General features: G+C 53.8%; 1 protein-coding gene across 4 annotated transcripts in view; it reads right to left on the bottom strand.

Annotated features, from left to right (window-relative positions):
• The window catches only part of ADGRB2 (adhesion G protein-coupled receptor B2), a 104,711-nt gene extending 93,317 nt beyond the window's left edge, over positions 1-11,394 (bottom strand). For 2 of the 4 annotated variants that reach the window (XM_054012022.1, XM_054012023.1), the window contains exon 1: positions 11,057-11,392. The gene's annotated coding sequence lies outside the window, so the exon portion shown is untranslated. Of the gene's footprint in view, positions 1-11,056 lie in introns of all 4 variants that reach the window. The other 2 variants (XM_054012021.1, XM_054012020.1) reach the window with 2 other exon arrangements.
• Positions 11,395-22,941: the final 11,547 nt, after the last annotated feature.

The raw sequence follows: 22,941 nt of genomic DNA, 5'->3' as shown, positions 1-22,941 counted from the left end.
CTCTCTCTGTCCCCCCGATGCTGTAATGCTGAGTGGCTCAGACGGCCACCAAACCCGGCTCCTTCCCGGAATCGGGAGGCGTTCCCAAACACCGGTGGCTCCTCACAGAAGTGCCGGCAAACTCGCTGGCTGCCTCGCGGTCGCCATTCATCTCAGACCTTTCATTCTGCTTCTGCCCCTCTTGTTCCCCACTGCGCTACAGAGCCAGTTTAGGGTTGGGGGGGGGGGTGTGTGGATTAATTAAAAAAAACATTTAAAGAGCCAAGAAAGCGATTGCGTAAAACTGGCTTCCTGGGGTTCCTACTTTTATCCTCGCGCTCTGGCAATTTCAGAGCAAATCAGTAGCACACGGTTTGCAGATCAAAAAGGTGATTTTTTTTGTTGCTGTCGCAAACTCAGCCGGAGGCCGGGATTCTTTCCACCTCCTATGACGTCGCCACTGACAAAGGCTCTGCCGTCAGAAGTTGGCTGCCCCTCCCTCGATGATGCACAAAGCGAACGCCCAAAAACTGTGCTGGGAGCCTTGCAGCACACACAGGAAGACCAGGTTGCCCGCCCAGAGTTTATTAATTATTTGTATTAGCAAAAGATGCAGACATTCCAGTCGGGCTCCAGGCCGCATGAGGCTGGGTGCTGAATACAGAATATCCAACCCAGATAAGAGGTGTGGGCTCCTCACAGCTACCCCAGCCACCGCTTTCAATCCTGGATGCCCACAGTCCGTGCGGAGACACTGGGCCTGCCCCTCTACTTCAGGGCCTAAAGACAGCGCCCGACCGCCACATGTCTGAAACTCATGGGCCAGTGCAGCCGGTAGCTAGTGCAGGACTTGACGGCACAGGGGAACATGACGCTGGGGGAGAAGGTTCTTGTTTGACATCGATAGGGCTGCCTGGGTGTAACGGATGGGCTGGACGCCCCTTCGCCGTGAGGCTCTGTCCCTCCCGCTCCCAGCCTGCAGGCTCCATTCTAGGGATGCTACATGGCTGAGATTTGACCCAATACAACCTATCAACAGCCTTGTCTTCCATTCGCCGACCTGTCCCATGGAGATGGCAGGTCCCAGGAGATGAGCGCTGCTAGCCCGGCTGGCCCGAATCATTACCTCGCTTCTCACCCCCACCCTCCAGCTCTGCTACACGACCCCCGGCCTGCGCATCAAAAAGGACGGTGGTAAATCGCCCGTTCAAACATTGTGCCCTTGTGCAGCACCCAGGATCTCGGTGGCTGCCCCCTTTAAACCCATTTCATAGAAACCAAGGCACCCAGGGCAGTGATTTTCCCAAGGTCACGCCGCAGCTCAGTGGCAGAGCCGAGCGCAGCCTCCAGGAGCCGTCCCCTCCGCTAGGCCACAAAAAGTTACTCGCCCAGACAAAGAACGCCCACACAAAACACAAGAGCCTCATCCGCACACACAAAGTCTCCCTTTGCCAGGGCACCCGGGCAGGCTGCACGCAGGGTGGGTGCAGAGAAGAGGCTGCCCGCCACGTTGTGACGTGAGAGGCAGCCGTAGCAGGGCTTGGCAAAGGGACCTACCCGTCAGCTGGTGCAGAATTTGTACCTCCCGGCCGTGGCCCAATGCAGAGCCCTCCTCTGGAGTCTGCAGGCAGCACAGAGCGACCGCCTGCGTTCATCTCAATGAGGCGTTCGCGCCAGCCCGCCCGTTTCACCGCTGCAGGCTGTGATACAGCAGGTCTAGGCACGGAAAATCACAGCACGGCAGGAACTAAATACCCTCCCCCATTTCAAACCCCATGCGAGCTCCAAGCACTGAGGGAGGGGGGAGGTTTGTCGGGGCATGGCTGGGCATGTCTCTCTCCCCTCAGCCCTGGGCGCTAGGGGTGAAACTCAGCCCCATGTAGGGTGACCAGATGTCCTGATTTTAAAGGGACAGTCCCGATATTTGGGGTTTTTTCTTATATAGGCTCCTATTACCCCCACCCCCCGTCCCGATTTTTCACACTTGCTGTCTGGTCACCCTAGCCCCATGCAGGGGGCAACACGAGGGTTAGGCCCAGCGTGCATCGCCCTAGCAGGGCTTACGTGGGCAGTAAGAGGGGCACAGGCCTCATACTGGCCCCGTGCCCGGGGTGAATCCTTTCCTCGGAGTCTGCGGCAAAGCCGCGAAGGCCCCTGCATGCGAAAGCCTCGGTGATTCTCCGCTTGGATGAGAAGCCGCCTGGGCTCTCTCCGGAAGCACAGCAAGGATCATAGCACATTATGGCCTGCAGCAGTCCCCACCATCGGCCCCGTCAGCACTCAGCTCCGAGGAGAACTGGGCGGATCGCCTCGGGGCCAGCAATTCAGGAGGGGGCTCTCTGCCCCAGAGAGTCCCTGCTGCAGACCCCAGTGCCCCAGTACATTGCCAGGGGGCACTCGATGGCACGGAGCGGGACTTGTCATTGCCTTACGTCAGTACTACCAATGCCCCAGAGCGGTGCTCTGAGGCGCTGTGCAGCTGGAGGCGTTGTCTTCTGGATGAGACACAGGCAGAGGGCCTGACTACTCCGGGCTGTTAACGCTCTCACTGCATTTTTTCCCCCAAGCATCCGGGTGCCCTGGCCAAACTCCTACTTCTAGCTGTCTGCGTTGTCCTTGCCGAAGCTCTGCATCATGCATGCACCCTTCCCTAAAATCCCGGAGGGAAACGCAATCTTCCACGGGAGTGAATTAGGAGGCAAGATGCCAAACTGAAATCTCAGCAGCAGGGTAAAAGGAGCAGGGGATGCTTCTGTTTACACACAAGTCTCTTGAATATCAGGCCCACATTGCACTCACATTGGTGTAAATCCAGAGTAACTCTACTGACATCGGGAGAGGTTCAGCAGCATAAGTCTGTTCAGAATCTGGCCCATGATCTTTTAATTACATAGGATAATTATCTTCAGTGACATAGTGTCTTACATCCCAATGGATCCCAAAGCTCTTTGCAGACTAAGGAATTTCATCACCTGCTCCTGAAATGCAGCCACCTCTGGGGTGGAACGCAACAGCTGTTTTATAGGATGCTAATTGGGGTTTTAGGATAGAAAGTGCAAAAGAGTCTATCCACCTGAAACTGCCTGGTGGCTTTAGGGAGGCACAATGTAATTACCTAGGAGAGTGAAAACCCCAAGGCTGGCAAAAAGTGTCATGGGATCTTTAACGATCACAAGTGGTCAGGCTGGCCGTATAAATCTCATCTTTAAACAAAAATAACCCACAATTCTAGCAGCGTCACGTAGGGCTGACTCAGACAGAAGAATGCATCATCAAACTATTTGTCATGCAGGTGCATTAACTCTCCAGAGATCTCCTTCCAGGAGGAGAGAAACCCAGCCCTTCTGAAACCAGTTAAAGTCTCTGGGGTTCATCTCTCTTGAGGGAAGATGTTAAATACCTGCCTCACACATGATTATTCCCAGCTGCAGCCCGGGGAGCAGAGAAGACGGCTTCTTCCAGCTCAGACTGCACAGAGGTTCCCTAACGCTTCCCAATAAGAGATGACGCCTTCTTCCCACGTAGGGGCGGTTGTGACTACAGAGGCCTCAGTCAGGGTTCGTTATTCACGAGGTTGTTGGGGGAAAAAAATGTAAAACATCCACAGGAAACCCAAAGTTAACTCAGCAGCAATTAACCTTCAGCTTGTTGGGATTCCCCCGAACCTAGGGACTCGGATCTGGCTGCGCATGGAGCCCCCGGGTTCATTTCGATTTTTCTGAACTAAGGCCGCAGTCAGCACTCTGGGTGCCTCTGACAGTCTTTGAAAAACACAGGTACAAACAAACAGACCCATCAAAATCAAATCACATCGATATAGAAAAGTTAATTAGCCTCCCCCACCCCCCAGGCTGCCCCACTGTCACTCCCTATCCTATTAGGGGTCAGGAAGAAAAGGTGAATCTTGCAGCGCACCTCACCAGCTAACACACTCAGAACAAGAATCCATCTCGCCATTTTCCGCTGCTCAGCACAACCGGTGGGAGAGGCTGGGGCACCCCAAATACGTGCCTAGGGCTTTGGACAGGATAGTACTCCAGGCAGCCAGTCGTCCCCCAATTCCCCCCCCCCATCTCCTCTGGAGGTTCGTTCCACGGCCAGATGCCCCGGAAGGAGGATGCTTCGTGCCCAGTTTTCATCGCTTTGGTCAGACGTTTATAGCACGGGAAGACCAACAGAAATGCATCCAGGATGTTTTGCTTTAAAAAGTCCAGAGGGAACAATTTAAGAAGACGCCACCAATGTGAAAGTCTGGAAACTGTGGGTGTGTCCCCTCTTGTTACCAGTGACTCCAGGAAGAGGGGAGGAATTGGGTAGAGCAAATCTCGCTCCAGGTTGTTTACTTGTGCACCGGACAAGTCAGATTCACTGCACAGGCCCTACGTCTGCAAAACAAATGAGTAACTTTACATGAGTGAGTTGCCCCAGTGAGCTCAAGGACACAACTCGCGTGTTACAGGCCCGCATACTGACAATAAACAGTACCTCACTCCACTATTTGGCTGACCAAAGTCAATGGGACCATTTGAGAAAGATGCTACTTGTGGTATCAGAAACTCACCCTATGTATTTGAAGGATCGGGGTCAGAGTTAGCTAGAAAGGGCGACTGGATAACTAAAAAGGCCCATATAAACATCTCCACGGGGAGCAGAAAAACCCTTATAATAAAAATTAAGGATTTAAAAAAAAAATCAGGACAGACTGTGTCCAACAGGTTGAGTCAGACACTGGGATTTTTTTTAGATGAGTCAATTTGGGAGGGAAAATAAACCCAACACTTATTTCGACAGTGCCCCTTGAAAGCAAACATTGTCCTGCAGTGACTGCAATCCAAACACTGCATTATTATTACTAATTATTATTTTATATTGCGGGAGTGCCTAGGAGTCCGAGTCATGGACCAGGTCCCCTTTGTGCCAGGCGCTGCGCAAACACAGGACACAAAAATGGTCTCTGCCCCAAAGAGCGACAGCCCCAACAACTCAGCCGGGGCCTTTCCAAAGATTTCAGTGGGAGATGTATTGGCTCCTATATGGAGCAGAGGAGACCCTGAAAGTGAAACTGACTAGCAACAAAAGGGAAACTGACCAGTTAGTTCTCATTCAGCAAAGTGAAAAGCTTTTAACCTGACAGTGTTCTTTTAAAAGTGCATATAAAATATATGGCCCATGACATTTCCTAACATGGAGACCACTAGGGACCAGGGCATAAATAGTAGGAGATAATTAATAGTCCTTTTACATTTACACAGAGCCTTTCCTCCTGATGGATCCCCAACTGCCTTGGCAGAAATTGCTTCACCCTCCCCACTGAATGCAGCCCTCTGGGGTGGAGCACTTCGGCTGTTTAACACTTCACAACCCTACCACAAGACAGGAAGTGAATGTGCTTTTGGGGGGCAAGAAGTGCGACTCCCTGGGTGCTTGGAAAGCACCTGGTACCGTCGTTCTGGCTGTCCAAAGGTAATGGGAGGAGAACAAAGCTGTTCCCTCCGGCCCAAACATACCAGCCTTCCCTACACGGCTGAGTTTCCAAACCCCTGATTTTCCCTCCCTCCAGCACAACTGAAAAAATCCCCCTGCCCAACCAAGTGTGCGACTACCACAGATGGACCTAACAACTCTCTGCCCAGACCCGATGCTGTGTGCAGTCTCCACTTCCACACCTCACACACACACACACTCTCTCTCTCTCTCTCTCTCCTTGGTCCTTAAAGGTCAAGTTGACCCCACTGAGGAGAAATGGTTCATGCATCGGATCCTTTCGTAGAATCGGGACCCTCGGCTGTACGCTGTTGGTGCAGGGGGCAGCCTCTCACCCCCACGGCCTGTCTAATGTGCCTGGCACGCTGCTGGCATCAGACCAACAATTGTAAAGAGCTGCTCTATGACGTAATTACTGCTCCTGGCCCCGGTGAACCAAATCCACCTCTGGTGTGACTCCATTAAAACCGGCGGCGAACCTGGCCCGGTGTCTCCAATTCTCATCCCCTGAAGCCACCCCAGAACTGTAACATCCCTCCCTGGGGAGAGCGTGTGTGCGTGCATGTGGTAGGAAACAACACCTGCAGAACCGTAGTATCTCCATGGTGCCTGGAGACAAGCGCCTGCTTCCCCTCTCTCTCTTTCATCCCTTCCGCTCTCTCCCCCACTCCCTCTGGCTTCCCAGGCATGCTGCCACCACCTTTCCTGAGCAACGCGTCCCGGCAGCGAAGCCAAGCGGTAATTAATGGCGCTGTTTTGCCAATCACTGGATCAGACTCGCTACCACTGGCAAGCACAGGCCTTTTTATTTATTTTACTTAACGGCTGTTGGTAAAACTCCACTCCAAGCGCGAGGCCGGGAGCTGGAGCGACGAAATCCCCTCCAGGCTTAAGGATTATTCTCGGCCAGAGAACATGCCGTTCGTCCCTGCCTCCCACCCACTGTAATTTACAGGAGGGGAGTAGGGGACCATCTAACCAAGAGTCCGTAGCAGGGATACAGGCTAGCAGGAACTGTATAAAATGTGGCTATTCTCTTTGCTACACAGGAGCTGGATAACCTCTCTCTTTCTGTGTCTCCAAAACACCCCTCCCTTGGATAGCTTCCCAGCCTTCTTCATCGCTCCAGGAGCTCGGGCCACGGGCTTGAATCAAAGCCCACAGAAGTTGATGGAAAGACTCCCGTTGACTGTAGACCCCGGAACAGCGGAACATGCTTGCTGCATCAGAATCATTCCCTAGTTGATCTCTGGGCTCACCATTCCTGGAGCGGACAACACCCGAGCTGAGCTGCAGAAGAGAAGAGCGCCCCTCGGATTCAGCCGGTGTATATTTTGTAGACGGCGCCGCATTCCACATCCCAGTTTAGTCGCAGCCCCTGACCAAAAGCTCTTCTGATGAACTATTCGGTGGCCTGCACGAAACAAGCTACACCCAGCTGTTCGGTCAAGTTCTGACAGGACGTCAAGAAAGCAGATGGGGGCAAAGGGACAAGATGGTAAGGCTCTGGCTCTGCCAATGGCTTGTTGTGTAACCTTGGGCAAGTCACTTTGCCGCTCTGTGCCTCGGTTTCCCCATCTGTAAAATGGGGGTAATGAATGAGACTGACGTCCTTTGTAAAGTGCTACTGATTTGAAGCACTCTGTAAGAGGCAGGTATTATGACTATTGATAAGCTGACAGCTCAGATGCAGTCCTGTTCCCATTAGATGTCTGTCTGGTGACTGATACGAAATGGGTTTGCTAGGCCTCAATCCACATTGCCCATGGCGAGATGTTTGCATCAGAAAAAAACACCAGCAAAGAAGACCAAGGGCCAAAAGGGACCGGGAGGCTGCAGCACCCTCTCACCCTGAATGGGGTCTCCCTCAGGGAGGAGTTGGGGGGAGGGCCAGAGGTGCAGAAGCTCCTCACTACTTTTAGGAAATAACCCCTAAAACTATACGTCCGGCAGAGGGGGAGAGAGACTGTCCCATCCAGGACTAACACCCCCCAGCACCTCTGTCACCCCAAAATCACACCATCAAAGTCATGCCTCACCAGGGGCTCGGAACCCTCATTTTCTTTGCAGGTTTCTACTGGGGCCAGATGTCAAGGCAATGGGCACGTGCCCACTGCATTCTCCCACCCACCTTGTCAGCCAACCAATCCCCCAGTTCAGGGAAACGAGCCCACACACGCATCTTAGGACAACACCCCACTGGGCCGTGAGGGAAGACAAATCCCAGAGCCAGAGGTCTGTTGCCGCCAGTCAAACCCACCCCAGCCAATCACAGCTGCCGCTCTGGGACAAGGGTAGGAAAGCCAGCCAGCTAAGTCCCTAGTGGTTCGGGTATCCCCGCGCAGCAGGGTTACGAACCACATTCATAATCCAGGCCGCACGCTCAGTCGCATCGCACGGCTTCTGCGAGCGTCACAGCTCTGGGCGAGGAAGCCACGCTCGATGCGACCACATGGGGAGATGCTGCCAGCCAGGCTGGATTCCGGCTGCGCTTCGTGTCCACCCCACTCCTCCGGATCTCAATCGATTCCAGAGCCATGCTGCACAGATGGCACATTTTTGCCAAGATGTTGCTACTGTCAAGGGGGGGGAAGGATTGGTTTAAAATATTCACACACACCCCTGAACCTTTCACCGACGGAGTTTCAGCCTCCCATCCTCTGGCACTGCACTTTAGCTGGGCTGCATGCTCCACAGGGCAGAGCATCATCAATTCCACGTCCCCTTATCTGTGCAGGGTGAAATGATCGACTAAGAACCACAGAACAGGAGCCCAAAGATGTGAATAACGGACTGCCCTTGCCTGTGGCAGCGTCCCCCCTTTGGGCAGAATTCCCCCTCCCCACCCCGCGTGGAGGGGACGTCCTCTCTAAGAGCAACACCGAGGTGCACGAGTGTCCTTTCCCTGACTGCACAATTACACTGCATGTCCCAAGACACGTCAGTGACTCCAATGAGCTCGCAGCAGGCTGGGAAGCGCTGGCACAGAGAGCATTCAAATCTGACCTAGAAAACCAAAGGGTCGCTCAGGCAAGACATTAGTGAGCGTCCCTGCCGCAAAGCAAGCAGGAGCAGCGAGCTGTCACGATCCTCGCCTTCTCACCACAGGCATGGCTCGGGCTGGAGGGAATACAATCATCTGACGCTGCAACAAGTTACTGTCTTGAAAACAAACAGGGATCGATCTGCACACATGGCCAACCGCTCTCTGCTCCCAGCTGCTCCTGGAACGAGAACTCACTTTCCCCTGCCCATCCCTGCCCCCTCTTTATACTGCTCACACAAATCCACCACACACGGACGCACGCTCGGACACACACACGTGTGGCAATATGCCCGCATCCACGCCGGACACCATGGCCACAGACCCAGTAACACACGTGCCCGTGGTGCCCAGAGAAACGGATCCAGCTTTACACACCCAGTGCTCACAAACCTAGGAATGCACGCCCCCGACACACGTACCAGCCAGACCGAGCCAGGCACTTGCACCCTGATGCTAGTACAAAGGGACCCAAACACACCTGCCACATCCAACAGAAAGGTTGTATGCCCATTCTACAATACACACACTCAGCTACACCTACACCCTGGTGCTAGTACGACCCTGCAAAGCAAACACTTACACACTACAGCAGTGCAAACAGCCCCAGCAACGCACCTGCCTGCCAATGCCTACGCACCCAGTAACCTATGCCCATGAGAGCAGAACCCACAAATCCAACACACGGGCTTCAACGGACACAGACCCAGCATCGCGAAGACATTACCTGCCAACAGAGAATCAGTTGCACATGCTAATTCAGCCCTGGCTGGAAGCTGGTACATCTCAATGAACGTTTCAAGCCCTTACACCCAGGCTGACCTTGTCCCATCTTGTGCCAGCGCATTAAGAGCAATTCCAGCCCACTTCCAGCCTCACTACAACTCACGTCCACACACATGCAGTGGGACACGGGTGCAACACACCGAAGCACGCCGCACCAACGCACACCGCCCCGCCGTACAAGCACAAGCCTCCAGGGAACTCCCGATCCAAGCTGTGTCAAAACTCTGCTCTCTCTTATTCTGTCTGACGTGCCATGGATTGTACATCTGGATGGGGAGCATTACAACACACACGCACACACACACACACACACTCCCATATGTCTTGCTTTCAAAACAGAAATGTATCCGATTAATACTTCTAAGGAGAGCCCTTCCCGATGGGCGGTTATGGGCAGCAAGAAACAAACAAATACCCATGCAGAGCTGAGGGTGTCCTCTCTCTGGTTGCCTCTAGCAGGCGCCAGAGAACACTTTTCTAAAGACAATTCGTCCAACGCATTTTCATTTTTATTTTATTTTTTGCTGTACAGAATGTTTAGTGTCTCTTGAGCTCCTCCTGCACTGTCCAGACAATCCCCTCTCTCCACCTCTTTACTTCCCATCTTCTTGAGAGCTGCCCCCTCCATGTTCTGCCCCCGATCGGAAACAAACAAATGAAAAAAAAGCCGGGAAAGCATTTCACCAGCTTCTTCAACAGGCCAATATGTATATTTCAGCCTTCAAAGTGAACCAATTAAACTACTGTGGCTGCTTAATCCAATTAAAACTTAGCCAGTTAACGAGGCAGTCATCGGCCCTCGGTGAAAGGGCGGCGGGGGGGGGGGGGGAGATACTGTCGCTGAGCAACGCAGGAAGCAAGAATCCTTCCTTGTCTCCCCGCTACACCGGAATTTCCAAAATTCGCTGAAGAAAATCATCTCATGCAAACTATGAAGATGCGGCCTCAAAATGCAACCCCGGGGAAGTTCTCTGCGTGTTTAAACCCACCGATTTCCCTCGCGTTATGTTTGCATTAAAAGATCGACCCCCCCCCCCCCCACAGTCGTCCCGTCCCCCCCAAGTCATTACAAATAAGAATCAGGATTGTTTTTTCGCATTGCATGAAAACTGGGGGGGGGGTTTAGGGGGGGAAGGCGGCTTGCTGATGCAAAGAGGACGGGGACGCACAGAACTGAGGTGGATGCATCACTCCGGCACAAGGGAAATGCAGCAGAGACAGCGAGGAGGAAGACCCGAGCCAGTTGCAAGCTTCGCCTTCACGGACAAGCAGGGGGGACCACACCTCGGCCCCCTCCTCTAAACCGATCGGCCAGTCCTGCAATGAACCAGAGCGGAAAACTTCCCTCGCTCAAGGGAGCCCACTGGACACGCAGCAATTGATGATGATTATTATTTTTTGTAACATTTAAAGGAAAAAGCAACCCCCCCCCTCGATCCAGGGCGAAGGGGATTTGGGAAGTAAACTTGGGGGCTCCCGCTCTCTGCATCCCGCGCCCAGCGAGTCCCGGGGACGGGGTGGGGGTGGAGAGGAGCGGGGGACGGGGGGAGCTTTATTCCGCAATAAATCACGGCAGCCTCTAATTGCGATCATTACGAAGTTGAGTGGTAGGCGTGATGGCGGACGCCTGCTGTCTGGGGTTTTGGGGAGGGGGGGGAGGCGGACAGTTTGGTGGCATGCCACTGAGGATTAACTCTTTGCAGCCCGCTGCCCACCTCCCTGGTTTCGGGGGGGGGCCACGCGCGCTTACCCCCCTCCCCTCACCTGATCTCTGCTAGCAGTACTTGAAGCCCTTGCAAGACGAGGCGCCCGAGCAGCTGAAGTTTGCCATCCCTGAGAGCCGGCCTGTGGCTGGGGAACGGGGGGGAGAACGCGTCCCCGGCCGTGCGGGGAGGGCTCCGTGCGCTGCAGCTGCTCGCTCCGATCTTCTCCCCCCCAGTGCCAAGCGAAGGGGGAACGATTAAAAAAAAAACCCCTTCTCCGCACAGGGTCCCCCCCGCTACTGGCCGCGCGCCCCCACCCTCCCGGGGGCTCCACGCTGGAGGCGGCTGCAGCCGGCGCCCGGAGCCCGGGGTTGCATCCTCCGGCGCGGGCGGGTGGGGACCGGGTCCCGGCCCTGCTGCGCCCCTGGCCCCGGCTCTCTGCAGCAGGGCTGGGTCGGCTCGCGCGCGCGGGCACTTGCGGCATGCAGCTCGCGCCGGGCTGTGTGACAGCGGCAGCGCCGGGCATGGGGCTGGGGAGCGTGCGCGGAAAAGGGGGGGGTGTTGGGGGGGGCGAGTCCCAGGCTTTAAGGAGGCCCCGGGCAGCTCACTGCAGAGCCGGTGGGTGCCCGGGGCGCAGGGGGAGGTTGGGCGGGGGGGAGATGCCTGGGCCTGGCTGGTGCATCTTGGCTCTCTCTGCTCCTCCTCTTCCCCTGCTCCCGGGCTGCAGAGTTCGCCCCCCTTCGCTCCCTGCCCTGCTGGGGGAGAAGCGGAAAGGGCAGCAGGATTTAAGGTGACCCTGGCATGTTCGCTGCAGGGACTGTAGCCGCTTGGGGGGAGGGGGGCGGTCCCCTCATGTGGGTCCTTTCCCCATCCCTCCCCCAGCCTGATTTCTGACAGGTTCTGCTCCTAGATGGGGCAGGGGGGGTGTACACGGGCACCACTGTGTCGTGTGAGCCGTGGGGGTGTGCCCAGGTGTGTTGCAGGGATGTCTGTGCATATAGAGAGGATGCACCTAGGTGTGCAATGTTGCAGTGCACAGGTGTGTGCACCCGCATAAAAGTGTGCATGGCGCTGTGCCCAGGTGTGGAGAGGTTTGTGGGGCACAGGTGTGTGGTGGGGGGAGGGTGCATGGTTGTAGTGTGTGCACACATCGGTGTGTCTAGGCATGTGCCTTTGCGTGGCCATGTGTGTTGGTGAAGACATGCTGGGGGGCAGGGGGAGCGTAAGTGTTGACTGCCCAGATCAACGTAGGCAGATTATGTACGGGCACATGAGGTCTGGAGCATGTGTGGATATGCAAGTAGAGAGCACACAGGATGCATGTGCCCATAGTTTTTGTGGGGGGAGCTGTAGGGCACAGATGTGTTGACATGTGCTGCGTACCGGTGAGTAGATGTGAAATGTGCAGAGCTGGTGTGCTGAGTGCTTAGATGGGCACACAGGTGTTGTTTCATGTGTGTAGGGGTACAAGGGTGAAATGTGTGCACACATTGGGTGTGTACATGCCCGGAGCTGTGTGCACATGTACTGAACATCTCCGTGTGCATCCGTGTGATGTCTAGGTGCACATTTGTGTTGTGTGATCATTCTAAGTCCGACCCCCTGACAAAGACACCGCCCTGCAGCGGGGATGCTGACAAGGGTCACAGAGTTCCGGCTGCCTGGAATTAGCCTGGAGTCGGGCCGCCTGTTTCTATGAGGGTGCCAGGAATTGTGCCTGGGCCGGTCAGCACAGACTACACAGAGCGACAGAGGTCACATTGCAGCAGGGCCCAAAAACCTCTCAAGCATCAACAGGGTCACAGGGGAGCAGCCTGGCTTTAAACTAGACTGATCCCCATTCCTTAGCCCCAGCCAGATCCCCCTCATCTCCAGGGACTTCCTCAGCTGGCAGCTTCCCAGCCTCCATCTCCTCCGCCGGGGTTGCTACCCAGCCGATGCTATTCAAACCCTGTTGATTATTCACGGCACACAGCTGGGTGGTTTTGCGGTGTGAGCAATTCTCCCCCGGGGGATTGGAACCGCTTTCATTTGTGACCTCGGCACAACAGCAACAGGTCACTCAGACGGCTGGGCAAGGGGAAACACTCAATTTCACAGGCAGGGGGAGGATGAACAGTAAAACCGCAATCCCTTTGTCACACCCCATGCACCGATATTAAGGCATGGCGTACAGAAACAGCTGGGAATTTTGGGCACTGCTGCCCTCTCCTGGAGAATATCCAAACTGATCAATAGTATCATGGTCCCTGTACTGTTTACAGTTAATGGAAAGTCAACTGACAAGAGACAGGCTGGGTCAGTGGTTAGTGTGCTAGGCGGGGACTCCGATTCTTTTCATCGGCTTCCTGTGTGATCTTGAGCTAGTCAGGTTCTGTGCCCTGGCTCCCCATGGGGATAACTGTACTTCTCCACTTCACAGGGTGCAATCAACCTGCATTAAAGATTTAAATCCTTCAAACCGCACTTAGAGCAGGAGCAAGGCCTCCCTCCTCCCGATCTAGCCTGCTGTCTGATGAGAGGCCACATTGGTGGGTTTCTCTAACTTAACATTTTGACAGGGAGAGGTTCTTGGCCTATTGTCCACCCCACCCAGAGGACAGTGTGCATCTGGTCGTCCCTCCCCCTTGGACCGATCCTGCTTGGGTAGCCCTACCCAGGGTTCGGTCTTTCTCAACGTCTGCACAATCAGCATCAGCCAGGTGGACAGCCTGTAGCCCACCATCCAAATAAGTCAGTGGGCGCTCATCAGGGATATGTGACAGTCTGACGTTGACCGCGGCTGCATCGCGGGTCATTCGGAAAATCCCAATTTGAGAGATTGGCCACACAGCTGACCTGCTCTGTTCAGAGATGACGCCAGGGTGCCTTGGCAGATCAAAAGCTGGTGGACGGATGGTTGGGTCAGTGACGAGGGAGTGATTAACGACTGTCGTCGCTGGCCGCTCATTGCACCAAGCAGATTCCCCCGTCATGGTGCATAAAGGGCGTCTAGAAGACAGGCGAGCCGGCGGGTAATTGAAGAGGTCTGTGTACAAAGGGCGGGTCACTATTAGAATCATAGAATATCAGGGTTGGAAGGGACCTCGGGAGGTCATCTAGTCCAACCTCCTCCCCCCCCCCGCTCAAAGCAGGGCCAATCCCCAACTAAATCAGTTTTCTCACAGATCTTGGCCAGCAGCATGACGGAGGAGACCCATGTAGCTCAGGATCACTAGAGGACACAAACCTGCCAAAGGTGCAGGCCGCAGGGAAGGAAAGGTTGTGAGTCTTCAAGTCCTGGGAGGCAGCTAACTACGATGAACAGAATTGGGGGCAGGGAAGGTTATGCTTCCCTTTGCATTGATGAGAAAGTCATTAAGATGGGAAATACTCCATAACAAATACACCCAAATACAGATCTTTGCAATTAATATAATTGTAAGAGGGAATATCCCAGAAGAAATACGGTTTCACACAGATAATTGCAGCTTGCCTTCACCATTAATAATCCCTCAGTCAAGGTACAAGGGTCTTTGCTCATTTGATGCACTTTTCTGTACTGAAAAAAAAACATCCATCCATAAGCAGGCGTTATGAAACCACAGCAGGCAATGCCTGTAATTGTACAGCATGGTCTGTGTGTGCTCCGCTCCAGGGCTGCCGCTGGGAGCTGACGGCACGGCCTGGCGGATTGGCATTCTTGTCTCTGTTCCACGCTCACGTTCACCCTCTTAGCATGATCTCACGGCCTGGTCCTACGAAGGGCAGAGCACCCTCCCCTCTTACTGACTGTGGCGCAAGGCCAGGCTGCTCAGTACCCTTCAAGATCAGGCCCTCACTCCATGTATTCCTGGAGGGAAGTCCTGAGCCTTTGGGCAGGAGGCTAGCACAAAGCCTTCGCTTTTGCCTCTGGCACGATGCCCCGCGTGTACATAAAAATACAGCACAAGAAGAGACCAGGGACCAAATTCCCTGTTGGTGCAAACTGGCACAGGGATGTCAATGGACCTGGTCCAGCTTGCACCAGCAGAGAATTGGGCCCCAGATCTCAGGCTCCTCCCTTCGGTTCTTAGACAGAGAGGCTAATTCCTGCCTCCTGACACTCCCCCCTCTCCCCTAGCCAGGCAGAGGAAGGGACCTGTGGCTTTTGGAGCGGGAAGGGCCCTGCGCTAGCCTCACTGTTACCAGGACAACGGGGTGCTTGCTTCAGAGTCCCAGCTTGGTGCCAGAACCATTGCAAACCCCCCTCCTAGGACCAGCCCTGGAGGGAATTCCACGCTGCTGGCAGGTCAACTGCGGAGACCAACATCCTCTCTTCCTACAGAGCAAGCAGGGAAATCACCTCCCCCTCTCCCCCACCTCCTCCTGGCCTCTCTGCCTACAGCCCGACTGGCGTGAATAGCTTGATGGGGACACTGCAGAGTGCGGCCTGAGACCCCACAAATTCATTTCCTAGGAGCCGCTGGTCACGCAGCTCGTTAGGCTGCAACGGCTAGGACCTGCCCGGCTGCATCAGATGCGTGGGCCCACCTAGCTCAGTGTCTTGCCTTCGACTTTGAGCAGCACCAGGAAATTCCCAGGGAAGGAATATCTCCTGCCTGGAGGGAGAGCGTCTCCCACCCTCCGGGCTCCGTCCTGACAAAGCAGCGGCTTGGATTCCCACCAGTGACCTAGAGAGGAAAGGCTCAGTAACCTCTTCCCAGCCCCCGTCAACTCATCCATTCCCCTCCCCTCCTAAAATTAAAGTTCTCAGCAGCACATGATGAACAAATTAATGCAAATTGTAAGGTACCATACAGCCAGTGTAACCAGAGTGGCACAAAGGGCATAATTAGAGCAGCAGCTGAGATTATGAAGGTTGTAACATCGGGGCTTTGTGGGACTAATGAAAATTAGACCTGTCCATTAAGGCAGTAATCACTAGCCAGGTTTACATGGGTCCCCTCGGTGCCCAGGCATTTATTATTTATTTTATTGTTTACTCGTTTCTAAAGCACTCGTCAACGTATGCCGCAGGTGCTCCTACACGGACGCAGACTTGAGATGTAGCAGCGTCCCCTGGTGCTGCTGGTTTGAGGGAGTTTTTGCCCCCACCCTGCTTTGTTCCCACATCACCACCCAAATTCCATGCAATGCTCTGCTATGAACATGTGCCACTTACTTGCCACCCAGGCTCACTCAGACAGAAGGAGAGGGCCAGGATTTTCAGCACCAGAGCTGGTCGGGATTTTTTGGACATCAGAAAATGCTGATTTGTTGAAACCCAGTCTGGTCACGGGAACGTCCTAGATTCAACCCCACTTCTGTGGGGAAGGCTTCACAGGGCCAGGATGGAATTTCTGGTCAAAACCAGAGAGAGACCAATCAACAGCCCACCAGTCACTGTGCCCACCTGGCAGGTTGGACAGCCAGGTTCAAGTCGCTGTTCTGAATCACACAAAGCAGGGACTTGGACCTGGGTTTCCTATCTTGCAGGTGAGGGTCCGGCCCACTGGGCTATTGGTTATTCTGGGGCTGGGATCTCTCTGGGTTTTCCTGACAGCTTTCAGAATATCTTGGTTTCCTCCCTGTGCAAACCAGAGTTTTTCAAAATCTGAGAAATTTCCATGAGACTGGAAACCCATTTCTTCCCCCCACAACTCTGTTCAGCACCCAGGAAGGGGCCAGGCTTTCGTAAGAACTCGGCACACTGGATATCAAGTTCTTTTCAAAATCCAACCCTCGTTTAGCTGCCTACCTCCATGGGAGCTGTGCTTATGGAAATCTGGCTCGTTGGGGCCAGGTTTCAAGAACTCAGACCTAGGTAGGCTCCTAACTTCCACTGATTACCTACCTTTGTGGATCTGGGACTCAGGCCCCTTTTAGACACTGCAATAAGCAGCCAGATTTTCAGAAGAGGTCAGCACCTAACAAACTGAGGTCCCAAACTCCGATGGGACCTCTGTGTGCTCTACTGCAGTTCACATATCAATAAAGGGGCAGGCCCCAAGAACCTCTCCACCCTCTAATAACTGCAACCTCCTCTTCGAATCTCTTTTCATAAACTTTGTTCCAAATAGCACGGACGAAGAAACAAAAGCACAATAAAAGGGAGATTTGTTTTGCAAGATTATCTGTTTTAATGGAAAAAGGTAATAAGGACCCAATGAAGGTGTCCTGCAAGGCACCTTAAAGAAATTTACGATGCCCGGTCACTACCCATTCCCCGGCCTGTTGGTGCATACAAATTGGTGCGTCTCCTCCATGCAGCGCTCTACACTACGGGCCACAAGTCAGCTGAAAGGCGATTTAAAGCTTTGTTTTTTCCAGTGGGGGGGGAATATGAAGGGAAACAAAGGAGTTTAAGTGCAATGTGCACATTAAACAGAGAAGCAGTAATATGAAAATGTCCTAGAATAAAATTCAATTTATGGGTTTGTCAAGGATCAAGGAACACTGCTGCGGGTCTCGATCCAACAGCAGTATCCCCAGTGGTTCCAGAGTAACATAAATGCCGTCATTTAAGCTAGAAAAGTACATTTCAGCGGGGGGGAGGGTTTATTTCCTTTCCAAGTGCCGCACGATCTGAAGAACTGGCCGCCAGTGACGCTGCCGCCCTCTGTGCTGAAGGGGAAAGAAACAAACAGCGCAAGAACGGGGCTGAAGGGAATTATTCACGCCTCCGGGCCAGATCCTCTGCTGGTGGAAATCAGCAACGCTCTGCTGAAGCCAGCGCTTTTCCCTGGCATTAAAGTCAGAGCTCTGCCGATTTTCATCAGCGGGGAGACTGGACCCCTCCGTTTATGTCGTACGCCTGCTTAGCTAGGATAAAATATCAACCATGACATACATTTCTCCAGCACCCTTCACCCCGGCACTTCCCAAGTGGTTTGCCTCACCCGAGAGGTCAGCTTGCCGAGTGCGTGGCTGGCTATGATAAGAATAATAACTCATGTAGCAATAACAGCATGTGTGTTGCAGGCCCTACAGCACAGAGGATCTAAAGTGTTTGGAAAACTTTCTGAACAAATAGACACACAAAAATGTACAGAGGAGTCCCGTAACCCACTACTGGTGTGCATCCCCCTCTGGCATGAAGGCGGGCAGCTGATGAAGGTGCCAATTCAGTAAAGCACATGCTTAAGGTCCATTGATGTCAATGGGACTTAAACACATGCCTAAAATTAAGCATGTGGTTTAGTTCTTCCCTGAAGTGTGGCCTAAGAGCACATGGCAATGCTACAAGAGAATACTGTATGCAAATAAATCTGCATATGGAGACAAGGTGCAATTACTCCAATTGCAATAAGTCCCGGACCCCAGATTTGCACTCCTGCTCTTGCAAAAAGTGCCTCCAGCCTCCTGAATTATTTCCCGTGGACAGAACTTGTTTTACGTCTCGTCAGAAAGGCTGCCCCTCCCACATTACAGCCTCCCACCTTGTGTCTTCCGCCCAGCCTCCGGCTCGTTGGTTCCACCCTGACTCAGAGGGGAGAGCGCCTTCTACTGAATCACAACAGCTGCTCACCTCTCCTGACCAATTTCACACTGTCTCAGCGGGGCAGGGGCAAGAAACCGGCGATCCAGATTTGAAATGAAGATCTGGGACCATGAAACGGGCTAACGCAGATGGACATGGAGGCAGTTACGCTACAGTCTGCGCTGTGCCTTTCTGGGCTGGGACGGGCTCAAATGACAGAGCTATCGGTAGCAAATTCCCTCTATATACAGCCTTGCCGAGGCTTCCTCGGTGCCAGAGAGATTGCAGCTAACCTCAGCGACAAGCCACAGAGATGACTAACAGGCTGGCAATCCTTAGCAAGCAGGGGAGATGAAAAGAATGAGATATGTATAGGATGGCTTGGCAGGGGAAGAGCATTTGATGGGTGCAAACAGGATGGAGGGGATTTTTGTTTCCAGGCGTTGCTAGCGAGGCTGAGCCATGGAGGGGGGAAATTAGGCTAAAGTTCAGGATCAGACCCAGCGGCATCCCCTTCTTGCTCTGTTTGTTACCTTATGGACCCGATGCTGGTGCCACTGAAGGCCACGGAAAAGACCCCTGGTGTCTGCTGGAGCAGGCACACGGTGGCAACCATGGGCGTGTCTCCTACTCATCCTCACTCTAGCAGTGGGTCCAGCCTTCTCCATACCAGGACCCCTCTGCCACCAGCCAGGACACTCCCCAAAATAACATTTAGCAATACGGGCAGGGCAGGGGGGTCCCAACCCCAGGGTTCATGACTCCTGGATTGAGAATCCCTGCAGACTTCAGTGGAACCTGGATTTCATCCCTAGTGCCTGGGTGTCTGGCAACAGATCATTTTGCTGCCACAACCGTTCCTCCCCCGAGCAACGCTGAGCCCGCTCCCCAGTATACAGGGCCCCGTCTTTCCACACCCAAGTGGCTTGTCTATCAAAGCGAGAACGTTTCTTCAAGCTCGCTGGAAAAGGAACTATTTCACCGGGCCATGGGGGGTGGGACACAGCGGCACGGAAGGTGCAGAGACACCAGGTATGAACGCGGAGGGAGTCTAGCAGCCTCATTCAAGCATGGGCAGAATTCCTGCTATTAAAGGCAATCGGGGGGCAGTGCAGGCTAACAAATCCCCACTGTGCTGTCCAGGAAGGTGCAGATAATAGCTAGAGGGGGAGGAGAGTCTACTGGTTTGGGCACTGGCCAGAGGCCCTGTCTGGCCTTGAGTAGATCACTGCATCCGTCCGCGCCTCAGTTTCCCGATTTGGAAAGTGGAGATAATGGCACTGCTCTCCCTCCCAAGAGCCTGTGGTGCTAAGGTCCCAGGGCCGTGTAAATAGCTCCAATGGCTGGCGGCGAGAAGAGGGGGATTTATGAAGCCGTCGGCACTCGGCTGGGTGTGGGGAGATTTGTTGTCCCAGGGGGCGCCCAGCTTCACCCGTCACCTTTGCTCCCGCTCGTCACGGTTCATTTGCCTCAATTCCCTGGAGCCGTCAGGTTGCGGCTCCGGCGGGGCACGTATGGAAATCCAGCGGCAGAGGATTATCCAGCCCCCCGTTAGCACATGAGTGACGCGGGCAGCGGGGACAGCACCCCATCCCTGGTGCGCTCTCTGCAGAGGCTGACTCGCTGGACGTGGCTAATGGGAGCAAACGCAAACGGATCCCTTAGAGCTTCTCCCTGGGACGAAGGACTTAATGAAAGAGGAAGCTACAACAGACAGGCTTTACAGCACCCAAGAGCCAGTCGCTGTATTCATGGGTACCAATACGCTCCCTGCACAGTGCACAGGCTGCTACAACCTAGTTAGACCACAGACAGCAAGCGCCGTTCCAGGGTTTAAGAACATCTCCCTGTCTTGGTTTGCCGTGTAGTGGTTTTAAGCTTGTGTTTAGCTGTGACACTCTGGTTCCCTCTGCGAAACTTGGGAGCTTGTCTCTCTTCCCCCCCCCGTGAAGTTGGTCCAATACAAGATGTTACCTCACTCGCCTTCTCTCTCTCATATCACCGTCCCTCACCTAAGGATCATGGACTATTTTCCCAACCTCAGCTATGCCACAGCACCCCCAGGGAGCAGGATGGTGTTATCACCCCATTTTACAGACAGGAAAACCAAAGCACGGAGAGAGGAGTGATTCCCCCCAAACCCCCACAACAAGTCAGTGGCAGAGGGGACCCAGGAGTCCTGATACCCATTTCTCTGCTCTAACACCCTAGCAACCACCTCCCTTTTTATTCTCCCCCAGCGCCTTTTCTCATTCCCCTGCTTCTCTCTCTTCATCTTGTCCCCGAGCCCACAACGCACCTATGTCCAGCGGTCCAAAATGCAACAACAGACCAAAAGCTCCTAGCCTCTAAGGGAAGAAATCCAACCTCGCATCTGGACATCTGAGCCTTCCTCTCGCCCGGGCTATGAACGAATCGTTCAAATAAAGAACACGCCTGCAACACAAGCCACTGCTCGAGAGCAGGAAATGTTGCATAAATATTCATCTCAATTAATATACATGAAGGCTGCAGCAAGCGCCGCTTAAGCCTTCGGTGGGAAGTGTTATCTTTTCAGCTCTGTGTTGCTGGAGCTATACATTTAAGGCAGAAATCCAACAGATTTTCAAAGCAATAAACCAAAGCTTTAGCTGCTCTAATGTTTGGGGGGAGCAGCCTTTCCCATCCCCCGCCAGCCCAGAGCTCACCGCTGGGGGAAAATGCATCTTCAAGCCTCCAACTGAAGGGATTTCTTTCAGAGAAACCTTCCTGTGACCGTTTCCCAGGGACAGCAAAGCCCAGATTCTCTCCAGCTCCGTTCCAGCCCGCATCAAACTGGGACGGGCCCGATTTGGCTGCCGGCTGGGACAGAGAGTCGCAATACAGTCCTCAGCGCCAGTTTGCTCAATCGCAAGGTTGCCCACTGATTTCCTGAGGAACCCCTTATTGTCAGCGTGGGCTGTATCTCCGTCTAGTGGCTGGATCACAGGATGCATCTATGGGCTTGATTCTCTGTGGCCCAGCGCCTCATAGTCATTCCCACCTGTGCAAAGCGGGCATCAAACGCCAGCCGGGCACAAAACGCTACCTGCACGCCAAGAAGGGGTGTAAATCTAGACTGCATAAGTGTGCTGTGAACTAACTGGCCACCTGGTCCCTGCTACCACGCACTCAAACCTCCCTCGCATACCTTGACCCACTCCCATCAAATCAGACAAGAGTCAACTCAGCCTTCTTTCTTTCCAAGGATGACAAAGTCAGTGTGAGTCTCCAAGGTGAGCCCTTTGACCCTGTGTATCTAGGCTTCCTTGTGGCCCTCGTTGATCTCATTGTTCATCGGCACTGCTGTAGCTATGCCATAACCCTGCAGTGTAGACGCAGCCCCTCCCCAAGCAACAGTAGCTACATTGACAGAAGCATTCTTCCGTGGACATAGTTGTGTCTACACTGGGGTTTAAGTTGGCATAGCTCTGGTGGGTTTTTCATACCCCTGACTGCTGCAGCTTTGTCAAGCTACTTTTGAAGTATAGACCAGGCCCAGGGGAAATTAATCCAAATTAAATACAGGTATGAATTCAAAGTGGATTAGTGAAACCTGTGTGGAGTAGCTCGTGCAGGTTTGAAGTGCCCTTAATTTAGTTGCTTATTCCAAATTCTGAATAAGTGACCACACAGGGGTTTCACTAATCCATTTAAGTTCATTTGGATTAATTTTCTGGAGTGCCCCCATGTAAACAAGCCCAAAAGGACTTACCCAATATCACACTGGGAGTCTGTGGCAGAGGTCAGAACTGAAATGAGGGCTCTGATGTTAACACCCTTGCCCTGTGCTCCCTTTGCAGTGCGTTGGTAGCCCAGAGGTGGTGCATCTGGCTCTGGGATCCCCTGTCTGGATTGGCCCCTATAGCTGCATCTCTGCTCACCTGGAAATGCCAAATCTGTGACGGTTCAGCATTCAGGAGTCAGTGGGATCATGCAGGAAGTGAGTCAAAGCGCAGTCTCGCCTGTGGGCTTTGACATGGTAGCTAGTTGGGGGGAGGGGGAGGAGAAAAGCCCAGGCCCCGCTATGTCTCACGCAGAAATGCACCCCTGCAGCAATGTCGCTCAGCCGACAACCGAAAACCCAAACAGAAACGCTTGACATTTCAACATCCCTCCCAGGCCCTTTTGATAAACGGAGAACCTAACTAGCAACTTAACCAGGGGACCATCGCTGAGGATCTAACAGCTCGGAGGTGCCCTTAGCTCTGTGCGGGGCTGACCGTGCGCTGCGATACACGTGCCAGGCAGAGGAGGCTCCCGTCTGCTCTCAGCGCCCGGGAAAAGGATGGATTCCCTGTTCTTAAAACCCTCCCCGGTCTCCCTCCAGGCCTGAGTTCTCCCTGCCTCTTGCCTGGCTGCGTCATTCACGCCTGTGCAAAGTGGCTGTAAATGGTGTGAGTGCAGAGCTGTGACGGGAGAGCATTTCACACCCACGCTGCACAGGCCTGACCGCCACACACGCACATCCCCAGTGCCAGGGGAGA

This window comes from Malaclemys terrapin, chromosome 22 (genome assembly GCF_027887155.1).
Source record: "Malaclemys terrapin pileata isolate rMalTer1 chromosome 22, rMalTer1.hap1, whole genome shotgun sequence".
Taxonomy (NCBI): Eukaryota; Metazoa; Chordata; order Testudines; family Emydidae; genus Malaclemys; species Malaclemys terrapin.
The sequence above is the reverse complement of the archived record's forward strand: the minus strand, read 5'-3'. Positions and strand labels throughout refer to the sequence as shown.